This window comes from Miscanthus floridulus, chromosome 14, assembly GCF_019320115.1.
Source record: "Miscanthus floridulus cultivar M001 chromosome 14, ASM1932011v1, whole genome shotgun sequence".
NCBI lineage: Eukaryota > Viridiplantae > Streptophyta > Magnoliopsida > Poales > Poaceae > Miscanthus > Miscanthus floridulus.
The window spans coordinates 44,206,115-44,226,448 of NC_089593.1; positions in this window are offsets into that span (position 1 = coordinate 44,206,115).

Here is a 20,334-nt window from a genome sequence, read left to right on the forward strand (position 1 = left end):
TCGATAACTAATTTGAATTAAGATTTTTAAGAGCTCGGTCGGACCAGAAGTCACATATTGATAAGAATGATAAGTAACTTGTACCAGAAGTCGCAAGAGGTCGACCGGACCGATGCAGCCTTATAATTACTGATAAAAGTTGATAACTAACTTATATCAAAGCTTATAAGAGGTCGGCCAGACCGATGCAGCCTTATAAATAAAAGTATAAGTCATGACGGTACTCACAAACAAACCGAAGGTCGACCAAACCGATGCAGCCCTGCTTGCCCGAAGAACTCACCGAGATCTACACTACTCCTACTCCTAGGGTTGGTGTAAGCCAAAAAGTAAAAGTATGGGTTTGTGATTGATCATATAGATGTCTATTACATTACCTAGGGTTCAATATTTATACCCGAGGTTTGGTACGAGTCTTGGTCGAACAAGACCGGTTACAAAATTGGAAAAAGAAAACAAACATTCTAAATTAAGATAACTTGGACTCCAATCTTTTCCTTCTATGAAGTCCAACGTGTCTTCTTGCTTCGGGTTACCGCCATCTTCCATCGATAAGGCCCATTCTTGAAATGATGATGTTATGCCACTCGGCCGATCCTGATGGTAACTTTTGCTTAGCCGATTTCGTGAATGTCTCGGCTTCTCTCAATGAATTCTAAAATCCAGGGCCTTCGTGTATCGATCAAAATTTGGTGTCAACACATGCCCCCCAATTTTGGGATAAAATGATTTTATTCCAAAATTATCTCTTATGACTGTTGCACGTGCCACACTTCCAATCGTTCATTCCGATTTCTCCATTTAGGCCAAAAGTTGTCATAAATTTCCAAATTGCCCTCGTCTCTTTTATTCGACCATTCTGCTCCTGTTCCTCCTTGTTTTGCTGGCTAGCCGCCGTAGTCTCTTTGAGCCTTAAACCCTAGCAAATCAGAAGTTCATCGCTGAAGCACTCCACTGTTCTTTGCATATTCTCAAAAGTGGCGACTTGTTTGAGGAAGCGGCAACCGTCAACAGCGTTCCAGAAGTATGGATCAATAATTTCCAATTTTCCATGACATTCAACTGCCTCCTGATTCTAATTTTACTTTTCGATCTGTTCTTAGGAGCTCAAGAACGAAATTTTAATCCCGTCAGCTGATGTTCTCCATATCTATTACCTTGGACCGATAGGTATCCTTGACCCAACTGAAATAATCAATCTAGAAACCAACAGGCTCCCATTCAAACAATCGGTCATGAATCCTTCAGCCTGGGATTATACTTTTAGAGCTTGGCTGCTTCCCCTTAAAGGATGGAGAGATTGGTACCACATGATAGCCGACACAGAACGAGCCAACTAGGTTTTTTATGATTTGGATCAATGTATTACCTTGTCATTATCTCCCATGAAGAGAAATGAACCACTACAAAAAGCAGTATCTTATTTCTGGTCTAATGTTTTAATGCTTTTATCTTTGGTCATGGCCCAATCACAATTACATTAGCTGACATCTTCATGCTGACTGGCCTTAGGATCACTGGCCCTCTCCAACCTCTCAATCTTCTTAATAAACCATCCCACAAACTAGGAAATTTGAAAGGAGGAGGATGGACTGGCTATATGACCATTCATAAGAAACCCGGCACCGTCAGCGAAAAAGAGCATGCAACGTTCTTGAGCATGTGGCTAGAGAAACATGTCTTCTTTGAGTCATCTTGTGCACCAACCAGCAATAACCTTTATCTAGCAGAGTGTTTGGTGAATGGTGTTGACATTCCTCTCGAAAAATATCTGCTAGGGTCTTTTTATCATCTGATGGACTAGGTGTCTAGGAGTCTACTAGAGAACAAGCCAACTGGTACAATCAATGGATCCTGGTGGTTATTATAGTTGTGGCTTAACCTGTACATGCACAAGATGGTGGCTGTTGACCTGAGAAACATGAGCTTCCCTTCCTCCAACTATTTAGAAGATCAGGAGAAGTTATTGGACCAAGGACAAAGATTTCGTGGATGTTCATCTTTCGGCGAGACAACATCGGCAATCAGCATCCCTCTTGACATCGATGAATTTTTTAAAAGATTCTACAAGGGATTTTCTGTTGATGTCTTAACTTGGTTCGCTTACTCTCCAATCAATGAATTCGCAAACCCTTATAAGTTCAGGTTTGAGTCGGCATGCGGAGATCCATCCTGCATGGCCATCTTCCAATGTATAATAAAGCTAGGACTGCTTCCAACAGAATTTAGGCATGGACGAGAGAAGCCACCGACCTCTTATGAATTTTATAATCCAGTGATTGTGGCCTGTCAACTTGGCCTTGGTCAACTGCCTCTCGGGCTATTTTTCGCTGATAAACTGAAGCCGAGAGAGGACCTAACTGAGGGTCTCGAATTCATACGAATTTTCAAATTTGAAGAAGCTCTACCACAAATAGATCTGTCAGTATGGAAGTATGGCCCCATTGCTTCCAACCTATTCAACGAATGGTGTCAAGAATGGGCTCAACACTTGTTCTACCCATCAGCCATTCCCTATTGCCTAACACTGAATCCAAAATTTCCATTTGATTCTGAGGTAAGCAAACTTTCATGTCATTAGTCTATTCCTATTTTGGCTTGCAAACCCATTCATCTTCACTTTCTTCTATAGGACATTGATTCTATTCCCTCAACCATCAGTCGAAGCAACCGGTCAATCAAATACCTCATCTGGTGTCCAAGCCCAAGAATGGGAAGTAATGCTCCTTCACTGACAGTTGTGAAGAGGACTCCAGTAGCCCCTGCTGAGTCTTCATCCTCAAAGCGCAATGCCTCCAAAGGCAAGTCATCAAAGACCACTTCACACAAGAAGGCACAAAAGGCTTCAGAAACGACACCATCAACTACCCAGGTGACTTTATCACACGCCCCAAAACTGCCTTGCCCAAGTTTGTCGACTTTAGGCCTTCCAAAGCCAATGACCATTGCATATTTCTCATGGAAAATTCACTGGTCTAGGCCTTTGGAGCGATAGGGGTTGGTATGTCATCGGCTACCATTGAAAAAAAAGTTGATGAGCGTCCCTTGTCGATCCTTGTTGATGTCGTTACTAGAGTGAGTTTCTATGCTCCTTCTACTGACCGTCGTGCATTTGACTAACCATCTTCATTTTAGGACAATACTCCACCAATCATTGAGGGAGAAACCAAAGAAGGGGTTCCACATGTCTCTTCATCAAGAGAAACTGAGGTATCTTCTAGGAACTGGCCATATGAATGCTTGATTCATTATATTTTTAAAATTGATTTTCTATACTTCCAAACTGGAGGGTCAGATCATAAGGGAGGTTCTCCAAGCAAATTGGCAAACTGTGTTTGCCAATCTCCTGAATGTTAAATCCACCTACCTATTTATTGACTACTTGTTATTCAGCTGGTTGATGATCAGGAAGAGGAAGATGCTTGGAGTGCTGACAAAAGCCAAGTCGATGCTCTTGCCAAAGAATTTCAAGCTACTCACTAGGTAGCCGAAGGTTAATTCTCGACTACACCTTTCGCCTCTTATTTACAGGCCCCTTGACCTCAAACTTCTTTTTCTATATGCAAACATCAGATTAGGGCCAACTCCGAACGCCGTCAATGGTCAAGAAACTAGCCAAGGTACTTGTAATGTTCCCCATTTTCCACGAAGGGAAAATCTACAGATACGAATTATAATGTGATAGTCCAAAAGATCTAGCCATCATATTATCAAATAACAGCTGATATCATAGTTCATACATAACGGAAGTACAAGTTTACAAAGTATTACAACACTTGGCAACACACCTAATTACATCGTTGTACTGGCAGAAAGGCTTGGGGCTTCATCAGAGTAGAAGTAGCGCATTGGTGGGTGAAGGCTCCTTCTTCACGGGCAATCATCAGAGCAGGCATAGATCATCAGTGGGCGTAGACTTCATCTTCATATCTTCAACCAAACTTGAGCATAGGAACAAGACCACCCAGTCCTTCTAATCTCCATTGTCATCGTCGATGGCATCCGAACCTGCCAAATATCTTTCAGTACGATTTGTACTAGCCACTGGTGATGAGGACATGGCACCTTCGGATACGAACAATGATTATAAGGTGCGCTCGTTCCTACATTTGCATAGTGGCTTTGGTTATAATTCACTTGGTTCCACATGTACATGTCACTATTTGATTGTAGGTTCAAATGTGTTTCATAATGGAAGTTCATCAAAGTTGAACTTTTGGTTCGTCAGTAGCCCGACAGTGCCTCATTGGGAAGGCCATAACTCATCCATTCGGAGTGCGATCGAGGTCAATGAGCACTTGATGGAAAGCTTGTTTGATAAGCTTTCAAATAGATCTGGTCCCATCTCAATATCACGTCGGCAAGGCCTCCAAATCACTAATATATTCTATCGCTATTTCTGGCGGGAGCTACACTGTCATTATGGGCTTGTTAGACATCCTTGGGACCTAGGCCCAAGTTGGAGCATTCCCCAAGAAGATGGAGAACACCTAAGAGATGGCCTTGGACGTCATCCTCCTTGGCCACCACCTTAGGAGGCCAGCAAGGACGTCCAAGCCAAGCCAGAGGCCCAGTCCAATCCGAGTTCGAGTCTGCCTCGGCCGTCTGGACCAGTCTGTAATAAAACGGACGCCCAAGATGCATCCAAACTCTGTTTTCGATGATCCATATATGGATGGAAAGATAATTTGATAAGGAAACCAATCCAAGTGGTTTCACATCAAAAGCTCTTCGGAATCAATAGGAATCATCGAAAAAATCAGCGTCCAGAATCTGCCAGGGTGCTACGACACCTTCTTTTGGTCTGTTGGACCGTGTATCGTGTTTGGGCACATTAGGGGGCGTGTCCAGAGTAGGCAACGACCCTAAGACCTTTATAATCATATGCCGCCGCCATCATTAGGGTTTGGGTTTTGCTTAGATTATTCTGTCAAGAAACAGTTTCGCCGTTCTACGGTTTGTGAGACCCCAACTCGTGAGATTAATCTTTTATCTGCAATTTGGTTGCGTTCTTTCTTGTTCTTGCTTGTGTTCTTCATTGCGCAGGCAGGGATTAGCCTTCTTGGCGAGGTCAACCTGGCCCGTGACTTGGTTGATAACCAGAGGAGCTGTGGTGCTAAGATTGCAGGGTTCGATCTTTCGATCTGAAGCCGGAACAGTGTGTCATTCTCCGCCACAACGATAGTTACCATCACCTGACGGAAGATCGGGAACCCCGTCTCCATCAAGTGGTAATCAGAGCTAAGGTATACCGTCAGATTCACTTTTATTCCCTAGTTTGAGAGTTTTGCATTCGTCCTATAGTCCAGTGCCATACTTTTATTTCCTAACCTAGAACCTTCCGCGCCATAGCCTTTGCATATTTCAGTTTTAGATTCTGTTGTTAAGTTTGTGTCCTAGGTCAAAGTCTTGTTGCTGGTTTAGATTATGTTCTTTTCTAGTTTGTGTTGATCCCTCCACCCGCCGCTATTCCATATCACCATCGGTTTGCATCTTGTGTCCACTAAAACCCTCATTCGAGCAGCTTCCTTAAAACAGTCATAACTTTTGCATCTGAACTCGAAATAGGGAAAATTTTATATCTACGGAGAACGCTAGAAAATTTTAGATCTATTTCATCCTAGTATGACTGGGTTCGCAAAAATTAGATTTGCGAAATTCAATTAGGAAAATTGAGTTTCTGGGCCCACAAGTTTTGGTATGCTTTTTAGAGCACAGTCCTAATTTTCTATAGGCCACATCTTTTATTCAATTGAGCTCAAATTTTTTGTGGTTTATTCTTATGTGCTCCTTGCTGAGAAAAAAATATCAAAAGAGCAAAAGCAAGAAAAAAAGATTGAAAAAAATAAAAGAAAAAAAATAGTAAAAGAGAATAGAAGATATCGAAAAGGAGCACATAAGGAACACTCAATAGCTCTATTGTTTGTGGTACCTTTTGCCTTGTTTATATCCGTTGCTACCTTTAATACTTGTTTCCTTTCATCCTTGTTTCCTCTCTTGTTTATCACAACTGGTGATAGGAACACATATAGGCTAGCAACTAGGATAAGTGCTCTGGACATTTATTCAATATTGCTATCTGTCACTGACTTGTGTGCCACATATATATATTTTTTTCATGCATCCCAAGCTCCACATATATACTTCAGATTAGTACAGAAAAAGACCCTTGCAATCTCGGTACCACTGCCTCACAGGTATCATGAACCAGCCGCCGGTTGTACCGCCACTGCTTGCATTGGTAAGAACTTTTTAAGAGCTTGGTAAGACGCTTCCACTTGTTGTGAAAAGTGACACCACTGCAACCACGTAGTCATTTGGTAGAGATAACTTTCACCGTTTGTTCCTTGTTTTTGTGTTTACAATGACAGGTTGTTCGTATCCACTGACTTATGATGGTATAGGTGCTGATGAGTACATGGAGTGGGAAATTGCCATCGATAACATATTTGCTACTCGCTTTATGTGTCTAAGGAGGAAGGTAAAAAATGCAGTTAGTGTTTTGCGATATTCTGCTTTATCTTGGTGGGAGTCTTTAGATCCTTCTGATAAGCCTCAAACTTGGAATGATATGAAACTTCTTATGCAAGAAACCTTTGTTAATCCACCTCCTGTTTTGACTTCATATGATGAGGTGCACCATTTAGAGGAAGAGTCTGTTGTTATTCCTCCTACTATGCCTAACCTTTTGTAGGACAATGTAGAAAAGAGCAAGGATGACGTGACAGAAAATGAGAAGCTCACAGCCTCATGTGAAAATTCAGAACCATCAACTATTACCCCTGCTGAACATGAGAGCAAAGGTAATGCCCATGATGCTAAACTCACAAAAGGTGAGAGTTCTCTTGATGTGCTGAATTTTTCCACCAATCATGCTATGATAGAGCAAATTTTAGTGGAGCATTTGCTTGATTTACTTTTGTCACAAGATGATTTGCTTGATGTTTCTTATGACGAAGATGACTTGCATGATCATATTTATGTTATACCCCTGCAATCATTGAAGAATGATCACGCTATATGTGTGCTAAAAATGAGCACTTGTGCTGAAAATAGACTTGTTATTCATAATGCTAGTGAAGTTGATGAGCTGAAATTGTTGTCTTCTTTAAATACTTTGGGTTACATTGAATTTGATGTTCCGTGTAATCTTAGTTCTTTAGAGGAGAAACTTTATGCATATGCTGATTTGCCATCGTTCTCTAGACATACATATCATTTTATTGGAAAATATAATTGTAAAGGAGAGTATATGGTGCATCGTGTCTATATTTGTTCAAATCTGAAATCTCCTTATATTGTGCAAAAGTATGATCAACCAAAGGATTGCAATTGCTATAATCTTGTCATGTCAAGTTCCCCTAGTTTTGTTATAAAGAAACATGTTAAATTTCAAGAAGGGGAGCAATGTTGGCTACTACCAACAACTTGTCCACCAGCTAAGCTCAAACCGAGGACGGTTTGTTGTCAAGAAGGGGAGGATGATGAGGACATGGCATCTTCGGATACGAACAATGATTATAAGGTGCGCTCGTTCCTACATTTGCATAGTGGCTTTGGTTATAATTCACTTGGTTCCACATGTACATGTCACTATTTGATTGTAGGTTCAAATGTGTTTCATAATGGAAGTTCATCAAAGTTGAACTTTTGGTTCGTCAGCAGCCCGACAGCGCCTCATTGGGAAGGCCATAACTCATCCATCCAGAGTGCGATCGAGGTCAATGAGCACTTGATGGAAAGCGTATTCGATAAGCTTTCAAATAGATCTAGTCCCATCTCAATATCACATCGGCAAGGCCTCCAAATCACCAATATATTCTGTCACTATTTCTGGCAGGAGCTACACTGTCGTCATGGGCTTGTTAGACATCCTTGGGACCCAGGCCCAAGTTGGAGCACGCCTCAAGAAGATGGAGAACACCTAAGAGATGGACTTGGACGTCCTCCTCCTTGGCCACTACCTTAGGAGGCCAGCAAGGACGTCCAAGCCAAGCCAGAGGCCCAGTCCAATCCGAGTTCGAGTCTGCCTTGGCCGTCTAGACTAGTCTGCAATAAAACGGACGCCCAGGACGCATCCAAACTCCGTTTTCGATGATCCATATATGGATGGAAAGATAATTTGATAAGGAAACCAATCCAAGTGGTTTCACATCAAAAGCTCTTCGGAATCAATAGGAATCATCGAAAAAATCAGCGTCCAGAATCTGCCAGGGTGCTACGACACCTTCTTTTGGTCCGTTGGACCGTGTATCGTGTTTGGGCCCATTAGGGGGCGTGTCTAGGGTAGGCGACAACCCTAAGACCTTTATAATTATATGCCGCCGCCGTCATTAGGTTTTGGGTTTTGCTTAGATTATTCTGTCAAGAAACAGTTTCGCCGTTCTACGGTTTGTGAGACCCCAACTCGTGAGATTAATCTTTTATCTGCAATTTGGTTGCGTTCTTTCTTGTTCTTGCTTGTGTTCTTCGTTGCACAGGCAGGGATTAGCCTTCTTGGCGAGGTCAACCTGGTCCGTGACTTGGTTGATAACCAGAGGAGCTGTGGTGCTAAGATTGTAGGGTTCGATCTTTCGATCTGAAGCCGGATCAGTGTGTCATTCTCCGCCACAACGATAGTTACCATCACCTGACGGAAGATCGGGAACCCCGTCTCCATCAACTGGCTCCCACCCTATGCTTTGGGTTTGTTTTGTGGTAAGTGGAATGCAAGGGTAGAGCAAAAGACCTAGATATGGTTGTCATTTTCCTATGCAGGTTCATCCATATTTTATAATTATTCATCAAGTTTTAGCCCATCTCATCCACATGTTCACCCATCCCATCACACACATCTCACCACATTCTCACTCTCTAGTGGCAAGAACAACTCCCGCTCATGCTTGCCTCAACAGCTCATGCCAGAAACCAACAAACCCAGGGGGGAAGAAGAAGAAAGGACTCCTCTCTCTAGTCAAGTGAAGCAGTAACATAGGAAAGGTCCATAGCCATAAAAAGGCGGCATATGTATCGATTGATCAACCAAAAAATCTACAGAGGTTTACACTATCACCAGGACTTACCATCATCGACATTCTAGGGCATCTAGGCTAACTCCGTTGTTGCTTTTTAAACTAGGAATGATACCATCCTACCACTCAGCCCTAAGGCACCCCAGATCAAACACCGACATGCTAAGACTGTGAGACATAGTTGTTGGCATTTCTTAACGTCATTACCAGGATTATAAGTCCAAGCGATGCCACCAAGAAATACCTTGACGATATTTCTAAATGCATGCAGAAATATTTCGTAAGCACACAGATATATCATTGTAGCATTTCACCCAGAAGTATTCAGGGTATCGTATTTTCCAGAGGGAAGGCATAGGTGTAAAAGACTGTATCAGGTAGATGAATAAGATGACATGTTGTATAGTGTGGGGGTACGACCCCGGATACCCATGGCAGACCACATGGGCTACGCCTCCAGGGGCGGCCCAGCCCACGAGAAGAAGCCTTGCGGGGCACGATTCTGCTCGGCGCCTCCCGCAAGATATGGGGAGGATATCCTGAAGATGTTACGAGATCTGTTAGGATATGTATGATCCCATGATTCTTGTAATCTGTTATTACTTTCCGGTTATCTCTCAGATCTAACTGACTTGTAACCCTGCCCCCTGGACTATATAAGGCGGGCAGGGACCCCCTACAAAATCACGACAAATCATACGATAGCTAATACAAACCAACAGACCACATGAGTAAGGTATTACATCATATTAACGGCCTGAACCTGTATAACTCGTGTGTCTCTGTTGCCTTCTTGTTCTTGATTACACGCTCCTCTGCCGATCAATCTACCTTCGTGGGATACCCCTCGGAGGACTGCCAACGATATTCTGTCGATAGTTGGCGTGCTAGGTTGGGGTGTGCGTGCTGTTTCCTTGTCGAACAAGATGGCTTTTTCCATAGGCTCTTTGTCCCTCCCGCAGCCCGGCCAGATCTTCACGGTCGGATCCATCACATGGGTCATCAACGCTGACGGAGTCGAAGAGCTTCTTGAGCCGGTGTAGATTCGTTCTACACCGACCACCCTCGCACCTACGACTGTAGATCCAATCTCAGAACCACTTCTGGGGTCATCTTCATCAGCTACTCACCGCTCGCTTCCTCGCTACCGGAGGAGGCATGTCAACAATGACGATCTGATTGAGTCCATCGATCGGGTCGGCTTGAAACTCACCGATTACCTCTCCATTGCCGAGTCGGCTCTGGACACCCTCGTTCAGCACCGACCACCTTCTGATCTCGATCTGTCGGTGCTCAGTGCTCAGCAAGCTTCGAGGCTCGCCGCCCTGCCCTTCGGGCTCACCAACGCCGCCGCTACATATCGGGACACCCTGAGGGGCAAATTCGCTGACCAGATCACTGACTAGCTCCCACCAACTGTCAACATGCTGCACGCTAGCCAGGGTCCCAGAACGTCCCTCCAAACTATCCTAGAGGAAAATCCAGACTCCGAGTCCCAAGGCTCCACAGAGACCCTCACCGAGACCTTCACCGAGCAACCCCCTCTCCTGCCTTTCTGGGGTGGCACAATCTTCAATGTCAGCATCGACAACCCCCCTTGGAACGGCAAAATAGATGAGGAACACGCCGCCCGTGAAAACAGGAACATCAACCATGCGCAAGGCCATGATAATGAGCGCGCCCTTGCGATGACCGAGGCCGCTCGTGATAACCAGTTCGACTCGCAAGGAAGGCCCCTCCATCGCAACCTCGACAAAGAATTCCTCCGCGTTGACGGCCACGACGTCTTCAAGACTCCGAGCGCTAATCTGGCGATGGCCGCCAACGAGCTTGCACACCTCCCATAGATGCCCGAGCTCGCCAAGGTCACCGCTATGCTTAAAGCGGCACATTGTCAAGTTAATGAGATCCGAGAGGATCAGAGACCTTCATGCTCCACAAGCGCGATTCGCCGATCAGACGTTCCTAGATCCAATCGCCGCCCCAGTCAAAGCCGGTTCGCCAACCAGTCACTACCTCCCCAGGGGGGAGTTGGAGGCCACCATGCCAAGCATCATCGCCAGCATGACTAAGAGGTCACACAGGATGCCCGAGTGCACCTTAGTAACCTCCGGGATGCACAACGGCGTATCGATCAACGTCGCTTCGGGTGCCATGAAGATGAAGTATGATGCCACTAAGAGTATGAGCGAGAGTACGGTAATTTGGACTCAACTCTAGAGCCGATCATCACCGGCAATATTGCTAATATCGGCGCCGACAACCCAGAAGGGCCCCCAGCGTTCACCAGGGCGCTCCGAACACTCCAGTGGCCCTGTGGTTTCAAAATCACTGGGGTTGAGCCCTATGAAGGAAGGATGAACCCAACTCAATGGTTGTAGGCTTATGCCACCGTCATCCATGCCGCCAGAGGAGACACCAACATCATGGCAAATTATCTCCTCGTCATGTTCATGCCAGTCGCCATGAGCTGGTTCACAAGCCTTGCCCCGGACTCCATCGGATCTTGGGAAGAGCTGAAGAAAGTCTTCACCGACAACTACATGGCTACATGCAGGTGGCTGGGCACCAAGCATGATCTCAACTGCATCACCCAAAAGCTGTCTGAACTTCTCCGCAGCTACATCAGACACTTCTCCAAGATGAGGAATTCTATTCCCAACATCACGGAAGCCGAAGTCATCACCGCCTTTGTCCGAGGACTTCATCACCACAAACTCCGTTCTAAGTTCAACAAAAAGCCACCTACCGGCATCGGTGAGATGATCATGACTGCCAACTAGTACGCCGACACCAGGAAAATGGAGGTGCATTTTAATGAAGACACGAGCACTAATCGCCCGCCTCACCACCACGACGACTACACCAACGACCGACAGCACAACGACCGCCGCTACGATGACCGTAGCTTCCACCGGGACAGCGGACATAATCGGCCAGATGGATTCAAACCTGGTCAGAATCACCACCGCCTACTAGACCACATTATTGCCAACGTCAATGAGCCACGCGCCAAGCATAACTATGATGAGCAGTACAAGAAGATCCTTGATGGCCCGTGCCCCCTGCACAAGAACACCAAACACAAGATGAAAGACTGCCTTGGTCTGGCTAAGGAGTTCCAGGACAAAAAGTACGACGACGACAATGGTGGGAACAGAGGACACTGACCACCTAGGGGTAATAACAATGCCTTCTAGGACCATGACAAGGTGGTCGCCACCATCTTCGGGGGCCTCGCCTCCAACGAGAGTAGAAGGGAACGGAAGCTCACCGCCCAACGAGTGCTCACCGTCGCTTCAGAGGAAACTACCGTCAACCCCAGCAATCACCCATGGTCTGAAGTCCCCATCACTTTTAGCAGGGCTGACCAGTGGGCAGACATACCCTACACATGGTGTTTTCCCCTCGTCCTCGACGTGACTGTCCAGAAGGTGCTCTTCAGAAAAGTCCTTGTCGACGGTGGGAGTGCTTTGAATCTACTCTTCGCCAGGGCCCTAAGGGAGCTTGGCCTCGGGACAACAGATCTCACGCCCTTAGACTCCTCCTTCTAGGGCATGGTACCTAGCAGGGCATCCAAACCGCTTGGGGAGATTACCCTACCAGTATAGTTCGGCACGGCAACCAACTACTGAGTGGAGCATATCAACTTCTATGTCGCCGACTTCGACACCGCCTACCATGCCATACTGGGGTGTTCGGCTCTGGCCAAGTTCATGGCCGTTCCACACTACGTGTATTTGGTGTTGAAGATGCCTTCACCCACAGGAGTCCTGTCTCTATGGGCCAACCTCTCTGTCACCTACGCTTGCGAGATAGAGAGTCTCGGCCTTACCGAAGCCACCGACCTCTCCATCCAGATGGCTAGCGTGGTCGCCGAAGCCAAGATGGTGTCTGCTGACGACATGGAGATCCTAGAGCCTCCTCATGCCTCCGCTAAGTCCAAGGAAGTCAAGGAGATCAGCCTCGGCCTCGATGACCCTTCCAAGACGGTGAAAATCGAGGCTCACCTTGACCCCAAATAGGAAAGCGCGCTCGTCTCCTTCCTACATGCCAACACCGATGTGTTTGCTTGGAAACCTGTGGACATGCTGCGGGTACCGTGGGAGAAGATCAAGCACTCCTTGAATGTCTCGCCGACTGCTAAACCGATCAAGCAAAAACTTCACCGATTTGGGCCAGACAAAAAGGAGGCCATTAGGGTAGAAATAAAATGGCTCTTAGCTGGCGGATTTATAAAAGAAGTGTATCATCCAGATTGGTTAGCTAATCCTATTCTTGTTAGGAAAAAGAATAAAGAATGGAGAATGTGTGTTGATTATACTGATCTTAACAAACAGTGCCCTAAAGACCCCTTCGGCCTGCCTCGAATAGACAAGGTTGTAGACTCCACCGTCGGCTGTGAGTTGCTCTCCTTTCTTGACTATTACTCCAGCTATCATTAGATCTCCCTCAAGAAAGAAGACCAGGTCAAGACGTCGTTCATCATGCCTTCGGTGCATACTGCTACACCACTATGTCCTTCGGACTAAAGAACACTGGAGCGACCTACCAAAGGGCTATCCAGACATGCCTCGACCAACAGATCAGCCACAACGTCGAAGCCTACATCAACAACGTGGTCGTCAAGACTAAAACTGCCGACAATCTTATCGCCGACCTTGAAGAAACTTTCTCCAACCTGAACAAATACCGATGGAAGCTGAACCCTTCAAAGTGCATCTTTGGAGTTCCATCCGGTATCCTGCTGGGCTACATCATCAGCGCTCGGGGCATTGAACCAAACCCTAACAAGGTCTCCGCCATCACCAACATGAAACGGTTGACATGCGTCAAGGATATACAGAAGCTTACAGGCTGCATGGCTACGTTAAGCCATTTTATGTCACACCTCGGTGAAAAAGGGCTACCTTTCTTCAAGCTCCTCAAGGCCTCTGAGCTTTTTTCTTGGTTAGAGGAGGCAGACACAGCTTTCGAGCAGCTCAAGTTGTTTTTAACGAAACCTCCAATCATAACAACGCCACGACCAGATGAAACTCTGTTGATCTACATCGCCGCCACTTCTCGAGTCGTCAGTACGACTATTGTCATTGAACGCGAGAAAACTAGACATGCCTACAAGGTGCAACGTCCGGTCTATTTTATCAGCGAGGTACTTAATGAGCCCAAAACTCGTTATCCTCAGGTACAAAAGCTGTTATATGCAATTTTGATTACCTCACGCAAGCTTTGACATTACTTTGAATACTACAAGATCGCCGTGGTCACTAAGTTCCCTCTAAGGGACATTCTCCGCAACAAAGAGGCCAATGGTCGTATCATCAAGTAGGCTGTTGAGCTCGGCACTTACTCCATTGACTTCAGAAGTAGACCCACCGTTAAGTCATAAGCGCTTGTTGATTTAGTCGCTGAGTGGACCGAGATCCAAGAACCCATTGCCGCCACTTGCCCCGAGCACTGGTTGATGTACTTCGACGGTGCCCTTAACATCAACGATGCTAGTGCGGGCATTCTGTTCATCACGCCGACCAAGGATAAACTCTGATATGTTCTTCGCATACATTTTTCGGCCTCCAACAACACCACGGAATATGAAGCATGTCTCTATGGTCTCTGTATAGCTGTCGATCTCAGCGTTAAACGCCTCATGGTGTATGGGGATTCCACGCTGGTTATCAACCAGCTCAATAAAGATTGGTCCTGTTCCAGCAAGAAAATGGACGCTTACTATGCCGAAATCAGGAAGCTCAAAGGGAAATTCTACGGTATCGAGTACCACCACGTGGTACGAGATCAAAACCAACCAGCCGTCCATCTCTCAAAGATAGAATCTTCTCGCGCCGTGGTTCCACCGAGGGTTTTCGTTCAAGACCTCCTGGCACCATCCATTAAAGAAGAGAAGGAAGTTGAAGAAGTACCCCCTGCCGAGCAGTTGGTACTTGTGGTACCTTCGCCGGTCGCCAATTGGAGGGAGCAGTTCATCAAATACCTCACCAGTGACGAAGTACCCGCCGACAAGATTGAAACTGAACGTCTAATTCACCGAAGTAAGCATTACGTGTTGGTAGATGGTAACCTAATGAGGAAAAGTGCCAAGGAAGGGATACTATAGAAATGCATCATCCAAGACGACGGTGTGAAGCTACTTTCTGAAATTCACTCTGGTTCCTGTGGCGATCATGTGGCTTCGAGAACACTGGTCGACAAAGCTTTCTAAGCAAGTTTTTACTGGCCCACGGCCATCTTTGATGCAAAAGATCTCGTTCAATGATGTGAGGGTTACTAGTTTTTTGCCAAGCAAATACATGTACCGGCACAAGAACTGCAGACCATTCTAGCTTCCTGGCCATTCGCATGCTGGGGACTGGATATGATCGGGCCTTTCAAGCCAGCGCCAGGAGGTTTCTGGTATGTGTATGTCACCATTGATAAGTTCTCCAAGTGGATTGAGTACAAACCACTCATCTCAGCTACTACAAAGAAAGCAGTTGAGCTCTTTGAAGACATCATACACAGATTTGGTCTCCCAAATAGCATCATCACCAACCTTGGGACCACTTTTACCGGCCATTATTTTTGGGACTTCTACGAAGACCGGTGCATTTCCGTTAAATACGTTTCCGTTGCTCATCCTAGAGCTAATGGCCAGGTCGAGTGGGCTAATGGTATGATCCTTGATGCCCTCAAAAAAAGGCTCTATCAAAAAGAAGAAAAGCATCCGGGCAGATGGCTCAAAGAACTACCAGCTGTGGTCTAGGGACTGTGCACTCAAGCTAGTCGCAGTATCGACGTATCTCCATATTTTTTGGTCTATGGCTCAGAGGCCATACTTCCAGCGGATATTGCCTTCCGAGCACCTAGAGTAGAAAGTTATGATGAAGAGCAAGCCGTAGCTGTTCGGATAGAAGATGTTGATCGGGCTGAGGAAGAACGTCTAATCACTTGCATTCGCATAGCCAAGTATCTCGAAGGTTTGCGAAGGTATTACAACCGCAACGTCAAAGGTCGTTCGTTCGCAATGGGCGACCTCGTCTTACGTAGGAAACAAAAAACTAAAGGGCTTCACAACTATCTTCCCCCTAGGAGGGCCCTTACGTCGTCAAAGGTGTTACTCGCCCAGGGTCTTATTGCTTATGTGACTTAGATGGAATTGATGTTCCTAACTCCTAGCACATCGAGCACCTTATACGTTTCTATCCCTGAAACAACACAGATATGTATTCTTTACTTTCTGATTAATAAAGTTCTGTTCTCCATAATTTTCCTCCATTTTTTCCTCCATTATAATTTTCACTTACGGTTGACGGGCTATATGCCACTCCATGACAATCTCCAATACACTCGCCAAGCACGCCAAAATTGCCGAGCACAATAACTCCAAATCGCCGAACATGATTTCTCCAAAAATCGCCGAACACGATTTCTCTAAATCGCCGAACACGATAACTCCAAAAATCACCGAACACGATTTCTCCAAAAATCGCCGAACATGATTTCTCCAAAAATCACCGATTATGTTTTCTTCGGATCACATAAATTTTTCTCCTAAAAACAACGACGATTTTGCGCTCCAAATCTCCAAACATAGCTTGCCAATCATCGAGCAGCACACGTTTTCTTTTCTGTTTTCTATGGAGAAGACCCAGTCTCCGATCCCATCCTACATGTGCCTAGGGCTCCGCGCTCTATGTTATGGTTGGTCGGCTGTGGTTCCTTGGTCATGCCTATTCATCCTACACATGTCAGGGTCTCTACGCTCGACATTATGGACTATGGGCTAGTCAAGGCCTAGATTTCAGGCATGAACTAACTGCTCGGACGCCACTTTAACTACTTTTTCTCGCTAAGTTACTCAAATTGGCCGCTGAGCAGCAACCTAGTCTGCCAGGCGATACCGTCCATTAGCTCTACGCCGTACCGGAGCGTGAGGCATTACAAGGGATGGACAGGGCTATCACCACCTACCGCCTACCCCTCAACTAGAGAGTACGAGGCAAACGAGGGTAGCCTCTAGCCTAGACACCATGTTTATGCTACAACTACTACTCTAGTGTTCTGGTAGGGTTATCCGTCTTTATCAGGGCCCTCTACTAGAGTATCTGCTACAAGAACGAACAACAGAGTTTAACTAACCAAAGGACTTTACACCAAAAGAACCACAAACACTAACTTAGCGAATGAATCCACAAAAATAAGTGTTCGCTAAGGTGCAAGTGAAGGAAGGCTACTAGTTAATCTGACTCTTCCCCAACTCTCCCTCACATCTCTTTCTACTCAACTCTAACTAGCTAACTATGGCATGAGCCCTAGGAGTGATGCTCTTATCCCTAAGGATAGTGTAGCTCCTTTCCTTGTGTGTTGTATGAATGATAGAGTGTAGAAGATCATATGCTAAACTAGTAACATAAGGACCTAGTTGTAAATCATGATCATAGCAACATTGATAGAATAAGAACAAGAACAAGATGAAGAACATGACATGAATCAAAATGAAGAACATTATATTGATCATACCAAATATCTTGAAGATGTTATTGATCTCCAATTACATGCTTTGCGAAGCACCTAACACTAAAAATAGTAAAAAAAATACAAGTGGAGAGGGAGAATGGCTCTTGTGTGGTGTGTGTGTGACATGAGAGCACCACCCATCTACTTATACTAGCTACAGGTCGGTTTGGCATGTGGTAAAATAGGAACCACCCTGAGCCGCCTCTGCATGCCACCATGCAACCATAGTAGCAAGCTAGAGCCAAGCCATGCTAGGGACAGTGCGGCTACACCCTTGCTGGCCTTCCTTGCCATTGCCTTGTGTAGGTGGGCTCCTGGCTAGGCCCAAGTCCTTGCCACGTCAGTGCTTAGCCCAGATTTAATATGTGGATGGGCTTTCTCATTTCCTTGCTTTGCGCTTTGTTTGATGGCGTATTTGACTATAATTCCCTTGTATTCAAGTATGACTCCTGCAAAATAGTGAACCTCCAATACAAGTGAAACTATGTCAATAGTAAAGGTATTTGTGTGTAAAAACATGTAGTTTCCTCCTTTTTGGATCATAGTTGGCGGTTGGATTTTGTCGATAAGAACTGCCAACAAAATCCCCCAAGCTTACCCTTTGCTCATCCTTGAGCAAAAGCTAAGACATTGGTTGTTGATCAGGAGTTGCTACTATGCTGATTACATTTCAAAAGTGCCATGCTTATAACAAAGTTTCTTCCTTGATTTGAATAAATTGGCATTCTATCCACCCCTTTATTATCTCGTTACCTATGGGGCTTTTTAGCCTTCTCCAAGTCTTAGGCGTGCATGATAGAATGGTTCATAGACATGCTTATCATTCATTCTTTGATCGACTTTCCTTCTGGAGGTTTTGGAAGTTTTGCAAAAATAAAGTTAAGTTCCTCAAATGATTCACTCGGTCGCTCAAAAGTGTATGATCCTCACCAAAGGCTTTTTGTGTTTGCCTTTCTTTTCATCCTACCAACTAAATGGCTTATGTGGATCTTTTGGTATGTATAAAAGAAGGCATACTTGCATCACATATTATTGCTAAGTCAAAAACCGGACCTCAAGGAGATGCAAGTCATACACTTTGATCAAGGCGTGCAAGTGTGTGGAAAATTTTTATAATCTTCCTAATGCTAATATATATATATATAATTTTTTGTACTCCTTTGATCATGACTCTCTCTTTTTGGATGGATGCCTTCTATTTGAAAGTATGGGCTATCTTGTTTCTTTCCTTCTTTTTCTTTTCTTTTCTTCATGCTCTTTGGCATGCATTTTTTTCTCACGCCTTTTGGCATGGATATTCTTTTTTTTTCTCCTTTTTAGCATAGCCCATACTTCCTTTTATCATATGAAAAACTTTAGAGAGTGACTCATGATAAATGAATGGAATAATCATTTGGTGGGTGGAAAAACATGTTTTTGTGTAACTCTTAGTGTAAGATTGAGTAGTTTTATTTGTGGGTGTACGTGTATCTTGATCATGGGTGCATGACAAGAATCTCAACAAGGGTCACAACAATTTGACAAAGCTCAATATGATAACAAGCAGCATATGACTAAGGTTTTGTATTTGTAGAACATGTCACATGGCTTTGGTAGGAAATATAAATCACTGAGGAACTTTTAATTTTTTAGTATTTTGAAAATAAAACTCCAGATATCAAGTATTTCTTAAAACAAAGTCATAGCAAATTTTCATTGCACCATATCTTATCCCACAACAATTTAGACTAGATTAAGCTTTTGCAACCCACAAGTTTCAAGTTTTTAGGATAAGACATTTTTAGTCAATAAACTCAAATATTGGGGAAAGCTAAGTTATAAACTAGGCACAGTTAAAATATAAGACAGAGCAACTATTCATCATTTCAACAAGGATGAACTAAACATTTTTACTACACATATGTGGAGTGGAATAAATATTATTATTTTTATTATTATTAGTATTGTTTACTTATTTATTTTTATTTTATTTATTGTTTTTTTAACCTTTATTTAATCAAGGTTCACCAAACAATTTTTTACTCTATTGTCATCTCAAAGACTTACCCTCATGAAGTTGATAAATTCCTATAAGGGTTAGTCCATATGATCAACCAATATCTATACTTAACAATTTTGGTTCAATAATCAAACTAGACACCATGTCTAATTTGATCAATGTAGGTCAATTAACCTAAGCACCATGCTTAAATTAAAAAGCCTATAATATTATGATCATTACATCCAAACTTCCAACTAAGCACCATGATTAATTTAAAAGATGTATAACCAAAACTCCCAAACCAAAACATGCCTAGTATAGAGAGAGGAAGCATGAAAGGATAAACAAGGATCATCCAATGAAGGTGAAAGCATTGAAAGGTGAACAAGAGAACCATAGGTTTCTATTTTTATTTCTCTTTTTATGCAAGGTAACAGAAAATAGTGAGAGTGCAGGATACACGTTACCTTGTGGGGGTCCTCCCCCAAGCTAGGTCCAAGCCTCTAGATCGAGGTTGTACCCCCATGCTTTCTGGCTTTTCCTGCATGGTTAGGATATGGGAGATCATGAGTGGACTTACCACCCCCTCATGATTACCATATTGACATTTTCAAAATGAAACCCTTGGGTTGCCCTCGGGTCTTTTCAAAATCATATGCAGGAATTGTAGCAGCAATTTGAGCTAGTTTGGATTGAAAAAATTAGTTAAGGCTTAATTGATTCTTGAAGGAAAAGGTTAAGCCTTCGAGATTTGAATTATTGTTTTTCAAAATTTTATTGTTAGAAGCAAGATTCATAATTAAATTTTTATTTATTTTAGCTTGCCCTAAC